Raw genomic sequence first — 20,148 nt, 5'->3', positions numbered from 1 at the left:
GAACGGACGCATCTCCTGCACATTATCCTGATTGGGTCACATCAGCAATGTTGGTTCTGTGCACCATTTTTTGCAGGGACACTGACCAGCTGCAGTGGATGGAGACCCAAGGAATGAAGTATCTATCCAAAAGTTTCTGTGCAAAATACATGGATATATCAAAGAAAGTTACACTAGGGGTAGGAGGGTGGATGACTTGGGCCATGAAGATTGTCCTCAAATCCCTGGAGTACAGTGCATACAGATGGGCAGGGATTGCAGCAAGAGAGTCTTCAGCTCTTCAACTAGATTTCTTCAACTAAAGAAGAACTTGCTCTCCCTCAGAGCTGACCAGAGCAAGAAGGAACTGCCTTTCGGGCAGTAAGCTTGTCACTGCAAGTGTACAAGCAGATCTGGCTAGCAAGTGGTCAGACATGCTAGAGAACAGACTGCTGCATTTTAACGTTGACTACATGTTTCCCATAAATATTATTTCCCCAACTGACAACCCAAAAGGTGGGCAATAGGCACAGAGTAGGCCGGGTGTGGTGGCTCATGCCTCTAATCCCAGCACTTTGGGAGGTAGAGGCATGCAGATCACTTGTGGTCAGGAGTTCCAGACTGCCCTGGCCAACATGGCAAAACCTCAACTCTACTAAAAATACAAAAATTAGCCAGGTGTGGTGGCACGCACCTGTAATCCCAGCTACTCGGGAGGCTGAGGCAGGAGAATTGCTTGAACCTGGAAGATGGAGGTTGCAGTGAGCCAAGATCTCGCCACTGCACTCCAGCCTGGACAACAGAGCAAGACTCCAAGTCAAAAAATAAAAATTTTTAAAAAAGTGGGCACAGAGTAGATAAATCAAAATATCCTCAATGAATTCTGTTTCAAGGATTCTGTCCTGTGGTTTCCAATAAATACAAATGGCTGTCAGACCAGGTGTATCAATTCAGGGTTGAGCTGATAGTACTCACTACTGTTGATAGTACTGACTACTGTTGGTTTTCCTCTCCCTCTGGAATCCAGATTCTCAAGAGCAGGAAGGGACCAGGGAGTGGGGCCAGGGCACCATACGTCCCTGGCCTTCAATAAGGGACAGGTTCAGTACCTGTTATAGGGGAAGGACCAGAAGCAAGGACTTCTGCTTCCCAGACACTTGTCACCTTCCAGGCAAGTGGAAACCCTTGGAAAGTCACAAACTGAGTACTAGCTTCCTCACTAAAGCTTCCCAGGAAGAGCTCACGAGGTACAGACACCCTTGTTGTCTTTAGCCGGGGTGATTCCCCAGCCTGATTTCTCGCTCTCCAAGTATCCCCTGGTTTATTTGGCCATGAGCAACTACTTTCCCCTCCTGGGACCTACAGAAGGAAAACTAGAATCATGATCATTGCTCCATTGCATCCTTGCTCCACCCCTCCATCCCTCTCCCAAGTAAGGCCTATGTGGGAGAGTACCGCAAACATAAGGCTGAGGCTGAGTTCTTTTTTTTTTTTTTTTTTTTTTTTTGAGACAGGGTCTCACTCTGTCGCCCAGGGTCGAGTGCAGTGGTGCAATCTCAGCTCACTGCAACCTCCACCTCCTGGGTTCAAGCAATTCTCTTGCCTCAGCCTCCCAAATACCTGGGACTACAGGCATGCACCACCATGCCCGGCTAATTAAGGCTGACTTCTCTATCACAGTCTCACAAGATGTAGATTGATATCTAGGGAAGAGCTCCAGGCTTTGAATCAGAAGACCTAGAAATTCTGGTACATGGTGGCTCGCACCTGTAATCCCAGCACTTTGGGAGGCCCAGGTGGGTGGATCTCCTGAGGTCAGGAGTTCGAGACCAGCCTGGCCAACATGGTGAAACCCTGTCTCTACTAAAAACACAAAATTAGCCAGGCACGGTGGCTCATGCCTGTAATCCCAGCCCTTTGGGAGGCCGAGGCGGGCAGATCACGAGGTCAGGAGATCAAGACCATCCTGGCTAATATGGTGAAACCCTGTCTCTACTAAAAATACAAAAACAAAATTAGCCGGGCATGGTGATGGGCACCTGTAGTCCCAGCTATTCGGGAGACTGAGGCAGGAGAATGGCGTGAATCTCGGAGGCAGAGCTTGCAGTGAGCCGAGATTGCTCCACTGCACTCCAGCCTAGGCAACAGAGCGAGACTCCATCTCAAAAACAAACAAACAAACAAACAAAAAAACACAAAATTAGCCAGCAGTGGTGGCACATGCCTGTAATCCCAGCTACTCAGGAGGCTGAGGCAGGGGAATTGCTTGAACCTGGGAGGGGGAGGTTGCAGTGAGCCAAGATTGCACCATTGCTCTCCAGTCTGGGCAACAGAGTGAGACTCCGTCTCAAAAAAAAAAAAAAAAAAGAAATTCTGGTACAAATTACCTTTTGACCCAAAACACATTGTTTAACCTCTCTGAGTTCTTGTTTATCTAAGTTCCTTATCTCTAAAATGGGAATAATAAATCAGCCTTTCAGTACATCAGGAGGCTAAAGAGATCAAATACCTAACCTCTAACACATGGTAGTTGGTCTATAAATATCAGCGTGCCCCTCTACTCATTTCTTTCTTTCTGTCCTTTTTTCCTAGATAGGTAGTTTCCATCCTGGGAAGAAGGGTCCTGGACCATAGAAGTCAGTCTGTGAAGGTATCACTAGGGATCCAGGGCAGAAATCACCAATATTTGCAAAAGCCTAACGGAACCGTCACATTTATTCTAGATAAGGTTGCAAGGCTAAAATGTCAAGTTTCTTTGCTTTGGACAGAAATTATATCATATTGCTTATCACATGCTGATTAAAAGTTCTTTTTTTTTTTTTTTTTTTTGAGACAGAGTCTCTGTCACCCAGGCTGTAGTGCAATGGCACGATCTCAGCTTACTGCAACCTCTGCCTCCTGGGTTCAAGTGATTCTCCTGTCTCAGCCTCCTGAGTAGCTGGGATTACAGGCACCTGCCATTATGCCTGGCTAATTTTTGTATTTTTGCAGAGACAGGGTTTCACCATGTTGGCCAGGCTGGTCTTGAATTCCTGACCTCAGGTGATCCGCCTGCCTTGACCTCCCAAAGTGTTGGGATTACAGGCATGAGCCACCGTGCCCAGCCCTTATTAAAAGTTGTTATTCCAGTTATTTTATTTTATTTTATTTTTATTGAGATGGAGTCTCCCTCTGTCACCCAGGCCGGAGTGCAGTGGTCCGATCTCGGCTCACTGCAACCTCCGCTGCCCGGGTTCAAGCGATTCTCCTGCCTCAGCCTCCCGAGTCGCTGGGAATACAGGCACACGCCACCACACCCGGCTACTTTTTTTTCTTTTTTTAGTGGAGACGGAGTTTCACAATGTTGGCCAGGCTGGTCTCAAACTCCTGACCTCAGGTGATCTGCCTGCCTCAGCCTCCCAAAGTGCTGGGATTATAGACATGAGCCACCGCGCCTGGCCTGTTCTTATTCCAGTTCTAATTGGAATTAATTGTTGATTAATAATACAAAGAGGGATCCATTTTTACTTTTTGTTTTGTTTTGTTTTTTGAGACAAAGTCTAACTCTGTCACCAGGCTGGAGTGCAGAGGTGTGATCTCAGCTCACTGCAGCCTCTGTCTCCTGGGTTCAAGTGATTCTCCTTCCTCAGCCTCCCAAGTTGCTGGGACTACAGGTGCACCCCCATGCCTGGCTAATTTTTTTTTTTTTTTTTTTTTGGTAGAGAGAGGGTTTCACCAGGTTGGCCAGGCTGGTCTCAAACTCCTGCTCAAGTGATTCGCCCACATTAGCCTCCCAAAGTGCTGAGATTACAGGTGTAAGCCACCATGCCTGACCCATTATTACTTGATAAATGTAGTTTGCTAGATATAGTTTCTTCAGAGCTGGTGGATGCACCATTCTCACAGAATTCCTCTTCTGTAACATCAACCACGCCGTGGCATAATTGGCTGGAAATAAAAATAGCTCATATTTACTAGTGTAGACCATGTGCTAAGCAGTGGCCTAAGTGCCTTACCCTTGTGTTGACTGATGTAATCCATTAAGAACAATATGATGGAGATATTGGTTGAGGGAACCTGTCGTCTATTCATAGAGGCAAAGTGGTTTATTTCTTCTTTCTTTCTTTTTTTTTTTTTTTTGAGATGGAGTCTTGTGCTGTTGACCAGGCTGGAGTACAGTGGCGTGATCTCGGCTCACTGCAAACTCCCCCTCCCAGACTGAAGCTGTTCGCCTGCCTCAGCCTCCCAAGTAGCTGAGATTACAGGTGCACACCACCACACCCAGCTAATTTTTGTATTTTTAGTAGAGATGGGATTTTGCCACGTTGGCCAACGCTGGTCTTGAACTCCTAACCATCTCGGCCTCCCAAAGTGCTGGGATTACAGGTGTGAGCCACCACGCCCAGCCAAAGCTGGCATTTTTTTTTTTTGAGACAGAGTCTCGCTCCATCACCCAGGCTGGAGCGCAGTGGCTGGATCTCAGCTCACTGCAACCTCCACCTCCAGGTTCAAGCAATTCTTGTGCCTCAGCCTCCCAAGTAGCTGGGACTACAGGAGCTCACCACCACACCTGGCTAATTTTTTGTGTTTTTAGTAGAGACAGGGTTTCACCATGTTGGCCAGGCTGGTCTTGAACTCCTGACCTCAAGTGATCCACCACCTTGGCCTCCCAAAGTGCTAGGATTACAGGCATGAGCCACCATGCCCAGCCTGCAGACCATAAAATTAACTGTTAGTAATACGTACCACTTACTGAGCACCTACTATTCACTAAAGATTTTTTATGGGGCGGGCTCGGTGGCTCACGCCTGTAATCCCAACACTTTGGGAGGCCGAGGCGGGTGGATCATGAAGTCAGGAGATCGAGACCATCCTGGCCAACACGATGAAACCCCGTCTCTACTAAAAATACAAAAAAATTAGCCGGGCGTGCTGGCAGGCGCCTGTAGTCCCAGCTACTCCGGAGAGGCTGAGGCAGGAGAATGGCGTGAACCCGAGAGGCGGAGCTTGCAGTGAGCCGAGGTCCAGCCACTGCACTCCAGCCTGGGCGACAGAGCGAGACTCTGTCTCAAAATAATAATTAATAATAATAATAAAATAAAGATTTTTTATCTCCTCAATCCTTTTAACAGTCCTTTGAAGTAGGTTCCATTATTATCCCAGAGCTCAGAGAGATTAAATGACTTGCCCAATTCACACAGTCAACGGGAAGAACCAGAATTTAAATCCATCTCTGCCTGACTTCAGAGTGTATGCTTATTTGCTGTTGGTGCTGGCTAGCCATATGTGTCAGATACCAGCGAATGTAACCGCCCAAGGGGTTCCTTCACCTTGCCCGCTGCCTAGACAGAGCCGATTCATTAAGATAGGGAAATTGCAATAAAGAGTAATTTATGCAGAGCCAGCTGTGCGGGAGACTGGAGTTTTATTATTACTCAAATAAGTCTCCCTGAGCATTGCGGGAGCAGTATTTTTAAGGATAACTTGGTGGGTGGGGGGAAGCCAGGCCAGTGAGTCAGGATTGCTGATTGGTCAGGGATGAAATCACAGGGAGGTCGAAGCTGTCTTCATGCACTGACTCAGTTCCTGGGTGGGGGCCACAAGATTAGACAAGCCAGTTTATTGATCTGGATGATGCCAGCTGATCTATCAAATGCAGGGTCTGCACAGTATCTCAAGCACTGATCTTAGGAGCAGTTTAGGGAAGGTCAGAATCTTGTATCCTTCAGCTGCATGACTCCAAAACCATAATTTCTAATCTTGTGGCTAATGTTAGTCCTACAAAGACAATCTAGTCCCCAGGCAAGAAGTAGGTTTGTTTTGGGAAAGAGCTGTTATTGTCTTTGTTTTAAACTATAAACTAAGTTTTCCCCAAAGTTAGTGCAGCCTACGCCCAGGAATGAACAATGACAGCTTGGAGGTTAGAGGCAAGATGGAGTCGGTTAAGTTAGATCTCTTTCACTGTCTCAGTCATAATTTTGCAAAGGCAGTTTCATGAATATCCCCAAACTTCCATGCTGTAATATTATCAAATGAATTGATTTTTGTAGTTTTCATAGGTATCTCTAAAAGTTACCCTCCCTTATATTTCTTCTTTGTTTTAAAAACTAAGGCCGGGCATGGTGGCTCACACCAGTGATTCCAGGACTTTGTGAGGTCAAGGCTGGCGGATCACCCAAGGTCAGGATTTCGAGACTAGCCTGGCCAACATGGTGAAACCCCGTCTCTACTGAAAATACAAAATTAGCCAGGCATGGTGGGATGCGCCTGTAATCCCAGCTACTTGGGAGGCTGAGGCAGGAGAATCGCTTGAACCCGAGAGGCAGAGGTTGTAGTGAGCCGAGATCTAGCCATTCCACTCCATCCTGGGCAACAAGAGTGGGACTCTGTCTCAAAAAAAAAAAAAAGCTCTTTAAACATGTCAAAAGATGCTTAACTTCACTCAAAAGAGAATTCAAACTGAAACTCCACTGAGATACTGTTTCTTTTTGTTTTTGTTTTTTGAGACGGAGTTTCGCTCTCGTTGCCCAGGCTGGAGTGCAATGGCACAATCTCGGCTAAATGTAACCTCCGCCTCCCGGGTTCAAGCAATTCTCCTGCCTCAGCCTCCTGAGTAGCTGGGATTACAGGCATGCGCCACCACGCCCAGCTAATTTTGTATTTTTAGTAGAGACGGGGTTTCTCCATGTTGGTCAGGCTGGTCTCAAACTCCCGATCTCAGGTGATTCGTTTGCCTCGGCCTCCCAAAGTGCTGGGATTACAGGTGTGAGCCACCACACCCAGCCTGAGATAGTTTCTTACTCACTGACTGACAAAAATTCAAAAGGTGGCAACCTACTATATTAATGAAGCTGGAAGGAAAATAATAACTCTTATTACATTGCTGTTGGAAGTACAAACTGGAACAAATACTAGAGAGAGAAAATTTGGCAATGTTTAACAATCATACATTCACATGTATCTATCCTTTGACACAATAATCTCTTTTATAGGAAGTTACCTTGAAGATACATCTGTAAAAAATGAAAGAACAAGTGCACAAGGTTATTAATTGTGACATTTTAGCAAAATGTTATGAACAGCCCATATGCCACGTACACAGGAAACTCATTGAATTATACATGGTAGAGCTACACAATAGAGTACTATGTGGCATAAACGAGAATGAACAGAAGTTCCATGTATTATTATGAAGTGAATGTCATGATATACATTTTTTTTTTTTGAGATAGAGTTTTGCTCTTGTCACCCAGGCTGGAGTGCAATGGTATAATCTCGGCTCACTGCAACCTCCATCTCCCAGGTTCAAGCGATTCTCCTGCCTCTGCCTCTCTTTTTTTTTTTTTTTTCCTGAGACAGAGTCTCGCTCTGTTGCCCAGGCTGGAGTGCAGTGGCACCATCTCGGCTCACTGCAACCTCCGCCTTGCAGGTTCAGGCAATTCTTCCTGCCTCAACTTCTTAAGTATCTGGGACTACAGGTGCCCAAAGTGCTAAGATTACAGGTGTGAGCCAGCACACCCGGCCATCATGATATATTTTTAAGTGAAAAAAAAAAATCATAGTTCAAAAATGTATATAGAGTATGCCACATTTTGTTAAGAAAAGTGGGAAAGGCCAGGCGCGGTGGCTCATGCCTGTAATCCCAACACTTTGGGAAGCCAAAGGGGGTGGATCACTGGAGATCAGGAGTTCAAGACCAGCCTGGCCGACATGGTGAAATCCCATCTCTAGTTAAAGTACAAAAATTAGCCAGGCGTGGTGGTGCTCACCTATAATACCAGCTACTCAGGAGGCTGAGGCAAGAGAATCGCTTGAACCCGGGAAGCGGAGGTTGCGGTGAGCCCAGGTCACGCCATTGCACTCCAGCCTGGGTGACAAGAGCAAAACTCCATCTCAAAAAAAAAAAAAAAAAAGAGAGAGAGAGAGAGAGAAAGAGGAGGAAATAAGACTATATATTCTGTATTTCCTAAATTTTTAATAATAGCTTTATTGAGATATAACTCAAATTTTAAATTCTACCCCTTGAAAGCACGCACTTAAGTAGTATATTCACCATGCAATCATCACCACAATTTTAGAACAGTTTAAACATCACCAAAGAAACCCTGTACCAATTAAAGTCACTGCCTAGTCTCCTTTTCTGACAGACACTGGCAACGAGCTACTAATCTGTTTTCCTTGTAGATGGATTTTCCTATTCTGGACATTTTATATGAATGGAATCACACAATATGCTGGCATTTGCATCTGGCTTCTTTCACCAAGCACGTTTTCAAGGTTCATTGTCTCATAGCACCTATCAGTAATTTGTTTCCCTTTGTGACCAAATAATGTTTTATTGTGTGGCTATCGCACATTTGGTTATTCATTCATCGGTTGAGGAACATTTGAGTTATTTTCATATAACACTGCTGTGAACATTTGTGTGCAATTTTTATGTGGACATATGTTTTCATTTTGCTCAGCTATATAACCAGGAGTAGAATTGCTGGGTCATATGGTGACTCTATGTTTAGCATTTTGGAGAACTGCTAAACTGTTTTTCAAAGTAGCTGCACCATTTGATGATTCTACCAGCAATGTTTGAGGGCTCCAAATTCTCTACATCTTTGCCAACACTTATTATTGTCTACTTTTTTTTTTTTGATGGAGTTTCGCTCTTGTCACCCAGGCTGGAGTGCAATGGCACAACCTTGGCCCACTGCACAACTTCTGCCTCCTGAATTCAAGCAATTCTCCTTCCTCAGCCTCCTGAGTAGCTGGAATTACAGGCACCTGACACCATGCCTGGCTAATTTTTGTATTTTTAGTACAGACGTGGTTTGGCCATGTTGGCCAGGCTGGTCTCAAACTCCTGATCACAGGTGATCCACCTGCCTCGGCCTCCCAAAGTGCAGGGATTACAGGCGTGAGCCACCGCACCTGGCCTATTGTCTACTTTTTAAATTTTAGCTATCCTAGTGAATGTCAAGTGGTAACTTGTGGTTTTGAGTTGCATTTGCCTGATGGCCAATGATGTAGACTATGTCTTCATGTGCTTATTGTTCATATATATATATCTTTTCTGGATAAATGTCTATTCAAATCCTTTGCCCATGTTTAAATTGGGTTGTTTTTCTTTTCATTGTTGAGTTGTAAGAGTTCTTTTTGTATTTCGGATTCAAGTCCCTTATCAGATATATGACTTGTAGATATTTTCTGCCATTCTATAGATTGTCACTTCACTATCTTGATGTCCTTTGAAGAAAAACAGCTTTTATTTTAATTTTATTATTATTATTTTTTGAGATGGACTTTCGCTCTGTTGGCCAGGCTGGAGTGCAATGGCATGATCTCGGCTCACTGCAGTCTCTGCCTCCCAGGTTCAAGCTATTCGCCTGCCTCAGCCTCCCGAGTAGCTGGGATTACAGGCGTGTGCCACCACACCTGGCTAATTTTGTATTTTTAGTAGAGATAGGGTTTCTCCATGTTGGTCAGGCTGGTCTCGAACTCCCAACCTCAGGTGATCCACCCGCCTTGGCCTCCTAAAGTGCTGGGATTATAGGTGTGAGCCACCACGCCCGGCCAAAGCTTTTGATTTTGACAAACTCCAATTTATCTATTTTCCCTTCATTGCTTACAGTTTTGATGTCATATCTAAGAAAACATCAACCGATCCAAGATTATGCCTATGTTTTCTTTTAAGAGTTTAATACTTTTAGCTTTTACATTTGGGCATTTGATTCCTTTTGAGTTAATTTTTGTCTTTTATCGTGAAGGAGTGCAACTTCACTCCTTTGCATATAGGTATCTATTTGGCCCAGCACCATTTGTTGAAGAAGCTATTCTTTCCTGCAATGAATTGTATTGACACCCTTGTTGAAAACCAATTGACAATATGTATAGGTTTATTTCTGGACCTCGATTCTATTCCATTGATCTTTATGTCTGTCTTGTGTGAGTACCACGCTGTTTGGATAACAGTAGCTTTGTAGTAAATTTTAAAATCAAGAAGAGTTAATCCTTCAACTTTATTCTTCTTTGTTAAGATTGTTGGCCGAGGCCAGGTGCCGTGGCTCATGCCTATAATCCTAGCACTTTGGGAGGCCACAGCAGACAGATCACTTGATGTCAGGAGTTCTAGACCAGCCAGGACAACATGGTGAAGCCCCATCTCTACTAAAAATACAAAAATTTGCTGGGCATGGTGGTGGGCACCTGTAATCTCAGCTACTTGGGAGGCTGAGGCAGGAGAATGACTTCAACCTGGGAGGTGGAGGTTGCAGTGAGCTGAGATCATGCCACTGCCCTCCAGCCTGGGTGACAGAGGGAGTCTTTTTTTTTTTTGAGACGGAGTCGCCCAGGCTGGAGTGCAGTGGCGCGATCTCGGCTCACTGCAAGCTCCGCCTCCCGGGTTCACGCCATTCTCCTGCCTCAGCCTCCCAAGTAGCTGGGACGACAGGAGCCCGCCACCACGCCTGGCTAATTTTTTTTGTACTTTTAGTAGAGACGGGGTTTCACCGTGTTAGCCAGGATGGTCTCGATCTCCTGACCTCGTGATCTGCCCGCCTCAGCCTCCCAAAGTGCTGGGATTACAGGCGTCAGCCACCGTACCTGGCCGACAGAGGGAGTCTTAAAAAAAAAAAAAAAGAAAGATTGTTTTGGCTCTTCTGGGTTCACTGAATTTACATATGAATCTTAAGATCAGGCTGCCTTTGGGAAGTGGAGATGGGCGGATCACCTGAGGTTGGGAGTTCAAGACCAGCCTGACCAACATGAAGAAACCCCGTCTCTACTAAAAATACAAAAATTAGCTGGGCTTGCTGGCGCATGCCTATAATCCCAACTACTCAGGAGGCTGTGGCAGGAGAGTCGCTTGAACCCAGGAGGCAGAGGTTGCGGCGAGCCACAATTGCGCCATTGCACTCCAGCCTGGGCAACAGGAGGGAAACTGTCTCAAAAAAAAAAAAAAAGATCAACTTGTCAATGAAGTCAGCTAGGACTTTGAAAAACGTTGGGGTTGAATCTGTCATTCTGAAGAGTGTTGTTCATTAAACAATATTGTCTTCTAATTTATGAATATGGCGTGTCTTTGCATTTTTTTGGTCTTAAATTTCTTTGAACAATATTTTATACGTTTTCTCTTTTTTCGTTTGTTTTTTTGAGATGGAGTCTCACTCTGTCGCCAGGCTGGAGTGCAGTGGCGTGATCTTGGCTCACTGCAACCTCCGCCTCCCAAGTTCAGGTGATTTTCCTGCCTCAGCCTCCCGAGTAGCTGGGATTACAGGCACGCGCCACCACGCCGGGCTAATTTTTGTATTTTTAGTAGAGATGGGGTTTCGCCATGTTGGCCAGGATGGTCTTGATCTCCTGACCTCCTGATCCGCCCACTTCAGCCTCCCAAAGTGCTGGGATTACAGGCATGAGCTACCGTGCCCGGCAGTTTTTTTGTTTGGTTTTTTTTTTTTTTTTGAGACAGAGTTTCGCTCTTGTTGCCAAAGCTGGAGTGCAATGGCGCAATCTCAGTTCACCGCAACCTCTGCCTCCCGGGTTCAAGCGATTCTCCTGCCTCAGCCTCCTGAGTAGCTGGGATTACAGGTGCCTGCCACCATGCCCAGCTAATTTTTGTATTTTTAGTAGAAACAGGGTTTCACCATGTTAGCCAGGCTGGTCTCGAACTCCTGACCTCAGGTGATCTGCCCGCCTTGGCCTCCCAAAGTGCTGGGATTACAGGCATGAGCCACTACACCTGGCCAATATTTTATTGTTTCTAGAGTATAGATTTGGTACTTCTTTTGTTAAATTTATCCCTAAGTATTTCATTGTTTTCAGCCCTTTTAAACAAAATTGATTTCTGAATTATATTTTTAGATTTTTTTTTTTTTTTTTTTGAGATGGAGTCTCGCTCTGCTGCCCAGGCTGGAGTGCAGTGGCGCAATCTCGGCCCACTGCAAGCTCCACCTCCCAGGTTCACGCCATTCTCCTGCCTCAGCCTCCCGAGTAGCTGGGACTACAGGTGCCCACCACCGTGCCTGGCAATTTTTTTGTATTTTTAGTAGAGATGGGGTTTCACCATGTTAGCCAGGATGGTCTCGATCTCCTGACCTTGTGATCTGCCCACCTCGGCCTCCCAAAGTGCTGGGATTACAGGCATGAGCCACTGCGCCCGGCTGAAACAAAATTCTTTAAAGACAGAGTCTCACTCTGTTGCCCAGGCTGGAGTGCAGCAGTGTGACCTCGGCTTACTGCAGCCTTGACCTCTTAGGCTCAAGCAACCCTCCTATCTCAGCCATCTGTGTAGCTGGGACTATAGGCATGTGCCACCACATCAGGCTACTTTTTGTATTTTTTGTAGAGATGGGGTTTCACCATGCTGCCCAGGCTAGAAAATACAATGGATTTCTGTTTTTTGGTTTTTTTTTAGACAGAGTCTCGCTCTGTCGCCCAGGCTGGTGTGCAGTGGCGCGATCTTGGCTCACTGCAACCTCCGCCTCCCAGGTTCAAGCTATTCTCCTGCCGCAGCCTCCCGAGTAGCTGAGATTACAGGCATGCGCCACCATCCCCGGCTAATCTTTTTGTGTTTTTTGTACAGACAGGGTTTCTCCATGTTGGTCAGGCCGGTCTCGAACTCCTGACCTTAGGCGATCAGCCCTCCTCAGCCTCCCAAAGTGCTGGGATTACTGGCGTGAGCTACTTCGCCCGGCCAGATATTCTTAATTGCCTTGAACCAATAAGCTTCACAGCTTTTGCCAAGGGGCTCAGTGTGTATGTTGGATCACACCTGCAATGCTCCAGGAGACAGTTTATGACTCTCTCCTATCCCTCACTTCCTGTTTGTGCATAGCCTCAAGGCCAATCAGAGATGAGATTTTGGGGCCTTCTCAGGGCTTTCTTGGGCATGTGCACAGCCCTGTGTGTACATGTGTCCTTCTAGAGTCCTAAGAATAAGTCAGAGATTATCAAAGCCCTCTATGGACATCTCATTCCCCAGCTTTTCCTTTTAAACTCTTTGATCATCTTCTTGTTAGCCCCAGCTGGCATTACCACCTTGGGTAGCTGCAATGTTAAGCAATTGCAGCTGTTTTTCTTTTTTTCAACAAATGCCATAGGATAGGACCGTTTGCATGGAGCCTGTTCTGAGTCTGTTCAAATAAAGACAAGCCCTAGGAGTAGAGATTTTCAGGGAGCTGCCAGATAGATCAAATAATGACAATTCTCTGCATTAGGAGTTTGATGATCTCTGACTTATTCTTGGGACTCTGGAAGGATACATGCGTGGGCAGGGCTGTGCACATGCCCAGGAAAGACCCGAGAAGGCACCAATCTCTCACCTCTCACTGTCCCCTCCAGTGGCTGCTAGGCTGTTGCTTTTTTTTTTTTCTTTTTTTTCTTTTTTTTTGAGACGGAGTCTCACTCTGTCACCCAGGCTGGAATGCAGTGGTGAGATCTCGGCTTACTGACACGGCCGCCTCCCGGGTTCAAGTGATTCTCCTGCCTCAGCCTTCCGAGTAGCTGGGATTTATTTATTTTTTTTTTTTTGAGACGGAGTTTCGCTCTTGTTGCCCAGGCTGGAGTGCAGTGGCACTCCACTATAAACGCGATAGAATCTCGTTCTGTCACCCAGACTGGAGTGCAGTGGTGCAATCTCAGCTTACCGTAACCTCCTGCCTCAGGCTTCTGAGTAGCTGGAAGTGATTCTCCTGCCTCAGCCTCCCGAGTAGCTGGGATTACAGACCTGCGCCACCACCACGCCCGGCTAATTGTGTATTTTTAGTAGAGACGGGGTTTCTCCATGTTGGTCAGGCTGGTCTCGAACTCTCGACCTCAGGTGATCCACCCACCTAGGCCTCCCGAAGTGCTGGGATTACAGGTGTGAGCCACCTCGCCTGGCCTCGGCTGTTGCTTTTTTTTTTTTTTTTTTTAAAGACAGTATCTCTCTCTGTCACCCATGCTGGAGTGCAGTGGCACAATCTCGGCTCACTGCAACCTCCACCTCCAGGGTTCAAATGATTCTCGTGCCTCAACCTCCTGAGTAACTGGAATGACATACACGTGCCACCACGCCCGGCTAATTTTTGTATTTTTAGTAGAGACAGTGTTTCACCATGTTCGCCAGGCTGGTCTCAAACTCCTGAGCTCAAGTGATCCACCCACCTGGGCCTTTCAGAGTGCTGGGATTACAGGCCGTAATATCATTCGGGTAGTTTTCTCAACCAAAAACGTTGAACCTGAACCTAATCATGAACAAACAATCAAATAAATCTGGACTAGGTTTTCCCAACCTCAGCACTACTGACATTTTGGGCTGAGTCATTCTTTGTTTTGGGAACTGTCCTGTGCTTTGTAAGATGTTTAGCAGTATACCTGGCTCCTGCCCACTGGATGCCAGTAACACCTTTCCAGCTGTGACAACTAAGTATCTTCAGGCCGGACATGGTGGCTCGCACCTGTAATCCCAGCACTTTGGGAGGCTGAAGTGGGTGAGACTCTGTCTCAAAAAAAAAAAAAAAAAAACAAACTGGCCGGGGGCGGTGGCTCATGCCTGTAATCCCAGCACTTTGGGAGGCCGAGGTGGGCAGATCACGAGGTCAGGAGATCGGGACCATCCTGGCTAATGCAGTGAAACCCCATCTCTACTAAAAATACCAAAAATATGAGCCGGGCGTGGTGGCGGGTGCCTGTAGTCCCAGCTACTCGGGAGGCTGAGGCAGGAGAATGGTGTGAACCCGGGAGGCGGAGCTTGCAGTGAGCCGAGATCGCACCACTGCACTCCAGCCTGGGTGACAGAGTGAGACTCCGTCTCAAAAAAAAAAAAAAAAAAAAACTAACTTGATTTCAAACGTTCCAGTAAAAAGTAAACTCTGTGGGACAATGGGGAGAGGTGAGGAAAAAAGGAAGAAAGAGGATGTGCACAAATGTTGGCAAATTAGCAATTTATGAATTTTATGGAAGAGTATATGGGTGTTCATAGTTATTATTTTTCCTACTTTTTGGTAAGTTTGAGATTTTTCAAAATAAGAGAAATATGATAAAGGTGAAATGTGATAAAATTCATGGAAAAAGTAAATTAAGCAAAGGGGCTGGAAATCACTTAGGGAGTGAATGTAGATAGAGGAGAGAAGGCTGCTAAGGACAGAGTCCTGGGAAGCCAAGTAGATTGACAAGGAGAAAAACCAGGGAGGCTTGAAGCCATGGAAGCTCAAAAAGAATGTATTTCATGAAGGACAAAGTTTTCAACTGCTTCGAATGCTGCTAAGAAGTTCAATAAGATGCCAACAGAAAAATTAAACAAGCAAACATTGGTTTTGGCAAGATGTACAGGTCATTAAAGACCTTGATTAAATAACGAGAACAAAAGCCCAATTGAAGTGGCTTGAGAAAAAGTTGCAGATGAGGAAGAATGAGAACAGAATAGACCACTGTAATGACAAGGTTGATTTGGAAAGAGAACAGAGTCGAGAGTTGAAAGAGGACATGGGCTTGAAGCAGGTTTTTGTTTTGTTTTGTTTATGTCTTTGGAGATGAGTGATATTAAAACATCTTTTTGTTGTTGTTTGTTTTTTTGTTTTTTGAGACAGGCTCTCACTCTGTTGCCCAGAGTGCAGTGGCACTCCTGGACTCAAATGATCCTCCCACCTCAGCCCCCCAAGTAGCTGGGACTATAGACACACACCACTACACTGGCTAATATTTGTAGTTTTTGTAGAGACAGGGTTTCACCACATTGGCCAGGCTGGTCTCGAACTCCTGGGCTTAAGCGATCCTCCTGACTAGGCCTCTCAAAGTACTGAGATTACAAGCATGAGCTACTGCACACAGCTAAGATATGTTTCTATACCAATGGGAAAGATCCACTGGAGTATGAAAGAGGGAAGATTGGCCGGACGCAGTGGCTCACGCCTGTAATCCCAGCACTTTGGGAAGCGGAGATGGGCAGATCACGAGGTCAGGAGTTCGAGACCAGCCTGGCCAACATAGCGAAATCCTGTCTCTACTAAAAATACAAAAATTAGCCGGGCATGGTGGCACACACCTGTAATCCCAGGTACTCAGGAGGCTGAGGTGCAAGAATCGCTTGAACCCAGGAGACAGAGGTTGCAGTAAGCCGAGATTGTGCCATTGCAATCCAGCCTGGGTGACAGAGTGAGACTCTATCAAAAATAAAAAGAGGGAAGATTACAGGAGCAAATTCTGAGTCAGTGAGAGGGGATTGGATTCAGAGCACTAGTGGAAAGGTTGCATTTGTGGAAAGAGAAGATCAATAGACCTCCTCTGATTGCATCTGTTTTCTCTAGGGATCACTAACAAAAACACCATTGAATTGAGGAGGAAATGTTGGAGATTTGTGGGGGGAGTAATATGAAATAGTGCCTCAGAAAGTAGAAAAATTAGTTTATTAGAAAGTGGATAGAAATAGAATAGTCTGGCTGTGTTGCAGTTCATTTGAGACTTGAGGTCATAAATTTAAAATGATTTAATCTGCATGGAGAAGTGATTTTGCTTACGACATTCACTTGTTTGGGCACAGGTGCAGAGTAAGGACAGTTGGGCTTAACCAGATATATTAGACTCGTATTACTCTTGTATTACTCTTACTGGCTGCTCACACTCAGAACCCCTGTCTTTTTCTTTTCTTTTTTTTTTTTTTTTTTTGAGACAGAGTCTCACTCTGTCACCCAGGCTGGGGTGCAGTGGCATGATCTTGGCTCACTGCGACGTCCGCCTCCCGGGTTCGAGCAATTCTCCTGCCTCAGCCTCTTGAGTAGCTGGGATTACAGGTGCGTACCACCATGCCTGGCTAATTTTTGTATTTTTAGTAGAGATGGGGTTTCACCATGTTGGTCAGGCTGGTCTGGAACTCCTGACCTCGTGATCTGCCCATTGGAACCCCTTTCCCCATCCTAACAGGCCTGGTGAATGGCATAACTGTCCTCCCAACATCAATGCTGAAACTGCCAGATACCTACTTTCCCAACCTTCTTTGCAGCTAGGACTGAGCACATGACCTAGGTGTATGTAATCAGATGCACTATCTTAAATTTTGCATTTGGAGCTCAGGAATAAACAGGAGCAGTGGAACACCTCCACTGGCAGCGGTAGAGATGGTGGCAGTAGTGGCAACAGTGCCAGTGGTGGCCTGCAGTTCCCAGTGCCATCAGCAGCATCATTCCAGCACCTACCCCTCTGGAATGCAGCAGAGATGTCCTCACCAGACCAGTTCTACATCATAATTTTGGTTGTGGTTTTTACTACATAACCTCAAACCTGGTTCTCCAGCTATCCCAGCCATTCACTGAGCCCGTCAATGTCTATGCAATGTAAATACCTCCTTATAAAATGACACATGAATTATCATAAAACCACTGAATTCATTTACAAGTTGAGTGGGCAAGTTCAATTTTTTACAAGCATATTTTGGGGCCTAAATGAGCACATACAATTTGCCATAATAAATATATTTTACAAGTTTTTTTTTGGTTTTATTTTTTTTTTGAGACGGAGTCTCACTCTGTCACCCAGGCTGGAGTGCAGTGGCGCGATCTCGGCTCATTGCAAGCTCTGCCTCCTGCGTTCATGCCATTCTCTCGCCTCAGCCTCCAGAGTAGCTGGGACTACAGGTGCCCGCCTCCGCGCCTGGCTAATTTTTTGTATTTTTAGTAGAGACGGGGTTTCGCCGTGTTAGCCAGGATGGTCTCGATCTCCTGACCTTGTGATCCACCCACCTCAGCCTCCCAAAGTGCTGGGATTACAGACGTGAGCCACCGCGCCCGGCCACAGGTTTTATGATTCCCAAACTCGTGGTTAAAGCTTGCATTCCTGTGAGATTAAACAAAAACAAAAAACCTCCTGGACTCTAACAGATTAATATCTCTTGGAGCCTCTTTACTTCCTTCTCCCTGAAGACGAGTAAACATGCTGAGAGGAACTGTCATCGCAGTGACAAAGAAGCAAGCAAGTATAGTTTAATTATAAATTAGATCTTTGGTGACACCTGGCTAATCCCCAACAGTGCTAACCTTTTCTTTTTCTTTCTTTTTTTAGACAGGGTCTTGTTCTGTCACTCAGGCTGGAGTACAGTGGCACAATTATGGCTTACTGCAGCCTTCAGGCTCAATCTATCCTTCCACCTCAGCCTACTGAATAACAGGTGCATGCCACCATGTCCAGCTTACTTTTTAAATTTTACATAGAGGCAGCATTTCACCATGTTGCCCAGGCTGGTCTTGAACTCCTGGGCTCAAGTGATCCGTCCACCGCAGCCTCCCAAAGTGCTGAAATTATAGGCGTGAGCCACTGTGCCTGGCCTAACATTTTCTTCCTTCTCTTGCCAACATGATAACAACCAGAACAACACTTGCATTCTCAAATAATTTTGGCAAAAATAGGTTTCCTCTCCAGGCTTCTTATCAAATATTATTGTGACCAATAGTTGCTGTTGTTGTTTTAAACCAGGGTTGGATTAAAGTTTTGAGTCTTACAATTTTGAGTCTACATTTCTAGCAAATGGACCTCTTGTTTATTTTTCTTGTGTCATTGCATATGATAGCACCTTAAGATCATTATTGAATTGGAGAGGTGAGATGATTGTGGTCATCCTTTCCGTCATGCAACTACGCTTTTCCTTCAGTGACCAGTGTCAATTCATTCTCCAGCATATAGTTGTGGACTACGGAAGAGAGTAAAGCAGGTGGAATCTGAGGTGTATACATTAGCCTAACCTCTCATTTTATTTACCTTGGCTCATTATTCTTCCCTTCACTCTCAGCAATCCCACCTTTGTTTTTCAGACCTCATGCATTAGTGGTTTTTTGTTTGTTGTTTGTTTTGTTTTGTTTTGTTTTCTAGTCTCCATTTTGCAAATGAAGAAAGCAGCCTCCAAAAGCTGAAGGCTGGATGCAGAGAATGAGTGACTGCCAAGTCTATAATCAGAATTTTGTGGCAGTAAGTCCAACCCTTTTTCAGAATACTATTATTCTGCTGCTGCTGCCGCTGCTGCATTCTGTGAGTTTGGTTTTTCTTCTAATTTAAGTTCCTACAAGGCAGTAATGAAATTTTTCTATGTTTACATAATGCAAATCACTTAGCCAATGAGGACGGACCTTCATTAAATTCAGTAATAAATTAGTTAAGAAAAAGTTGTTAATTGAGCTTTGAAAAAAACAGAAGCTTTTTTTTTTTTTTTTTTTTTTGAAATGGAGTCTCGCTCTGTTGCCCAGGCTGGAGTGCAGTGGCTCAAACTCGGCTCACTGCAACCTCTGCCTGCCAGGTTCAAGCGATTCTCCTGCCTCAGCCTTTCAAGTAGCTGGGATTACAGGCCCGTACCACCATGCCTGGCTAATTTTTGTATTTTTAGTAGAGACAGGGTTTCACTATGTTAGCCGGGCTGGTCTTGATCTCAGGTCATCCACCTGCCTCGGCCTCCCAAAGTGCTGGGATTACAGGCGTGAGCCACCGTGCCTGGCCTGGATGTGGATTTTTTTCTGATGCAATGAGAGGCCATTGGAGGCCATTAGGCAGGAAAATCAAGGATCTCATGTTCAATACCTGCTATAGGCTACATCAGAGCTTTTTCCACCTCTGACATAAGAGATAGCAGCTGCCAAGGGCCTGGGTTCTATTTCCAGAAATCCACGAAATGACCCACTAGCATGTGATTTTGTATTAAATGTAGCAAGACTGACATACATCAAATCGGGCTGATATATATATTTTGCAGTTTGGCACTGACATCCTGGTGTGTAGCTCAGATCACCTCGGGTAGGGCCAGGTGCACAGTGTCTGATGGAAGAGGGGAAGCCTGCCTGCAGGTAGGGGACACAACAGCAAGTGGGGTCATTGCCTTTACCATACTGTGATGCATTGCAGCTTAAATGGATGCAGCTAAACAGCTTTTTTTCTTCTTTGAGACAGAGTCTCGCTCTGTTGCCCAGGCTGGAGTGCAGTGGTGTGATCTCGGCTCACTGCAAGCTCCGCCTCCCAGGTTCACGTCATTCTCCTGCCTCAGCCTCCCAAGTAGCTGGGACTACAGGCGCCCGCTACCACGCCCGGCTAAATTTCTGTATTTTTAGTGGAGACGGGGTTTCACTGTGTTAGCCAGGATGGTCTTGATCTCCCGACATTGTGATCCGCCTGCCTCGGCCTCCCAAAGTGCTGGGATTACAGGCACGAGCCACTGCACCCGGCCTTTTTTTTTTTTCTCGTTTTGTTTTG

This window comes from Pan paniscus, chromosome 19 (assembly GCF_029289425.2).
Source record: "Pan paniscus chromosome 19, NHGRI_mPanPan1-v2.0_pri, whole genome shotgun sequence".
NCBI lineage: Eukaryota > Metazoa > Chordata > Mammalia > Primates > Hominidae > Pan > Pan paniscus.
This window is presented reverse-complemented; position numbering follows the sequence as displayed.